Here is a 3175-nt window from a genome sequence, read left to right as displayed (position 1 = left end):
TTTCAGTTAGCATGATAGCCTCTAGGTCTGTTCATATTATTGCAAAGGACAAGATTTCATTCTTTTTTATGATGAAAAAATATTCCTTTCCTTAAATGAAACAAGATGGGATCGGGAGGGAGACAAACCGTAAGAGACTCTTAATCTCGCAGAACAAACTGAGGGTTGCTGGGGGGAAGGGGGGTCGGGAGAGGGGGGTGGGGTTATGGACATTGAGGGGGGGTGTGCTGTGGTGAGTGCTGTGAAGTGTGTAAACCTGGCGATTCACAGACCTGTACCCCTGGGGCTAAAAATACATTATATGTTTATAAAGAAATAAAAAAAATTAAAAAAAAATTCCATTCTTTCTGTATACGGCATCTTCTTTATCCCTTCATTTATTGATGGATGCTTAGGTTGCTTCCATATTTTCACTATTACAAATGATGCTGCAATAAACACAAGGGTGCATATATCTTTTTGAATTAGTGTTTATTTTGTTTGTTTGTTTTTCTTCTTTGGATTAAATACCCAGCAGTGGAATTATTGGGTCATATGGAATTTCTGTTTTTTTAATTTTGGGGGGAAACTCCATACTCCATTGCACAGTGGTTGCATCAGTTTATATTCCCACCAACAATGCATAAGGGCTCCCTTTTATCCACATCCTCATGAAAACTTCTTTTTTCTTGGCTTTTCATACTAGCCATTCTGACAGATATGAGGCTATATCTCATTGCGGTTTTGATTTTCATTTTCCTGATGATGAGCGATGTTGAGCATCTTTTCATATGTCTCTTGGCCATCTGTTGGTCTTTGAAAAAATGTCTCTTCAGGTCCTCTGCCATTTTTTTTTGACACATTAACATTCTTAGTTTATTATTCCTCTCATGAAAAATCTGCACAATCACCACAGATAAAGCCACTGCAGCATCTTTACTCCTTCTGTTGTCCAATCTCCAGCTCACTTTTTGCTAGCACCAACATTGGCTTTCGCAGTCCCCCTGACTTTCCTCATTCCGTTCTTGCGTTCCTTTCGCTGTTTTCTTGAGGTCTTTTTCTTCTCATAAAGACCATGTCTTGCAAGTCTATGTTTGGGTTCATTTTCTTTGCATAATCCAAGAAATCATAAATCATGCCAAAGCCAGTTGTCTTGCCACCACCAAAATGGATCTGAATCCAAATACAAATATGACATCTGGTGTGGTCTTGTACATTTTGGCTAGTTTTTCCCAAATTTCTGTTTTAGGTACTGTTGCCTTTCCAGGATGAAGGACATCAATAACCATTTGTTTGCGCTGACGTAGTCGGTTGGTCATGAACTTCCTGGTCCGGATAGTTACTGTGTCGTTCATGATGGCGGCCGAGCTTCAAACAACCGGAGAGGAAAAGACTCCTCTGCCATTTTTTGATCAGATTGTTTTGTGGTGCTGAGTTGGGTGAGTTCTTTATATATATTAGATAGTAACATTCTACCAGATATATCATTTGCAGAATATCTTCTGTTGAGTAGGTTGTCTTTTTGTTTTGTTAGTGCATCATTTCCTTCTCTGTGGAAAAGCTTTTTAGTTCGATTAGTCCCAATATTTGCTGTTGTTTTTATTTCCCTTGCCTGAGGAGACTTATCTAAAAAAAAAAAACGTTGCTATGGCCCATGTCCAAGTGATTATTGCCTATGTTTTCTTTTCTACTCTTATAAGAATGTAGACTCACATAGAGCAAGATAGACCATAACCCTTTCTTAATTTCTGTGACTCTGTATATTTTTTTTTTACCAGTTGAGGCCAAAGTTTAAATTACCTTTGTGACTCTTTGGTCTGAAACATTGTGGTTTCCCACTGAGATATAATTCTTTAAGTACTTTCTTATAATTGATTATATTGCCATATGTACTTTTATTTTGAAATTTAAGTTTTATAAAGAAAAAAAGTTATTAATCTTTTACTGAAAGTTTTTTTTTTTAAGATTTTATTTATTTATTGGTCAGAGAGAGAGAGAGAGAGAGAGAACACAAGCAGGGGGAGTAGGAGTGGGAGAAGCAGGCTTCCTGCCGAGCAGGGAGCCCGATTCAGGACTTGATCCCAGGATCCTGGGATCACGACCCAAGCCGAAGGCAGACCCTTAACGACTGAGCCACCCAGGTATCCCTGAAAGTTTTTGATTAAACACTTCTTTTATTTTTTTCTTAATGTAATTTTTGTAGACATTGGTTTGAATTTTTATCAATCTCTGAGGTTTGAAACAACATTGTCTTTAATTACAGGGATATCAGGTGCAGCCACGTGGTTTGTGTGATAACTTCATTTATACCTTTTTTCAACAAAATACCAGTTTCTGTTTCTTCAGTTTCTTTATGGAGGCAGCTGCTTTAGTCTTATGTAAATCAGTACACTGAGTCAATCGAGAAGGATTCACTTTGGATCCTGCTTTAAACTCCCAGTTCTGCAGAGAACCATTAGGAATTGTTGACAATTGCCAGTAGTTGAAGTTTTTGAGTGAGTGAGTCACACACAGTATATTCAAACTGCAATCGGAAATACCAGCTCTGTTGATTCTATACCTAGCATCATCCCCCGTATCACATTACTCACCACTCTTGTTTATTATATCCGTAAAATATCACTTGAGTCCATCCCATGACCTAGTGCAGGTACTTGTCATCTTTCTTCCTGAAGTTTTAACATTTTATGTGTTGAGGTCGATTCCACGTTAAAACATGTTAATCCCCTGGGCCTGCCTGGGCCTACTTAGCCATAGTGACTCCATGTTGCCTAGGTAGACATTTTGTTGTCTAGAAAAGTTACTGCTCTCAGTTCCAGGTAACTATTACTAAAACACAACACCTAAAACAAGGTAACTGTTACTAAAACACACACCTAAAACAAGGCCAATTCCAGGTAACTATTACTAAAACACATACCTAAAACAAGGCCATTGGTAACCATTACTAAAACACACAGGTAGGAGACATCCAATCAGCCAAAGCCACATATGCAGATGTCTGCGATTGTGCACAAAAAAATCTAGCCTGTAAGACCAAGGGGCGTCGCTCTCTTCGGAGACGGCCCTGGCCGGTCAGTCTGACTTCTAATGCTTGGCATAGAATAAAGCTTTACATAACTTTCACTTTGTCTCAGCTTCATTTCCCTGGCCGGTCAGCCTAACTTCTAATGCTTGGCATAGAATAAGGCTTTGC

General features: G+C 38.7%; 1 pseudogene; it reads right to left on the bottom strand.

The window, feature by feature from the left end:
* Nucleotides 1-826: 826 nt before the first annotated feature.
* On the bottom strand, nucleotides 827-1377 carry LOC131839232 (small ribosomal subunit protein eS24-like; annotated as a pseudogene).
* Between the last annotated feature and the right edge of the window lie 1798 nt (nucleotides 1378-3175).

Source organism: Mustela lutreola, chromosome 8 (assembly GCF_030435805.1).
Source record: "Mustela lutreola isolate mMusLut2 chromosome 8, mMusLut2.pri, whole genome shotgun sequence".
Taxonomy (NCBI): Eukaryota; Metazoa; Chordata; class Mammalia; order Carnivora; family Mustelidae; genus Mustela; species Mustela lutreola.
Note: the sequence above shows the minus strand (reverse complement) of the source record. Positions and strands in the feature narration are given on the sequence as shown.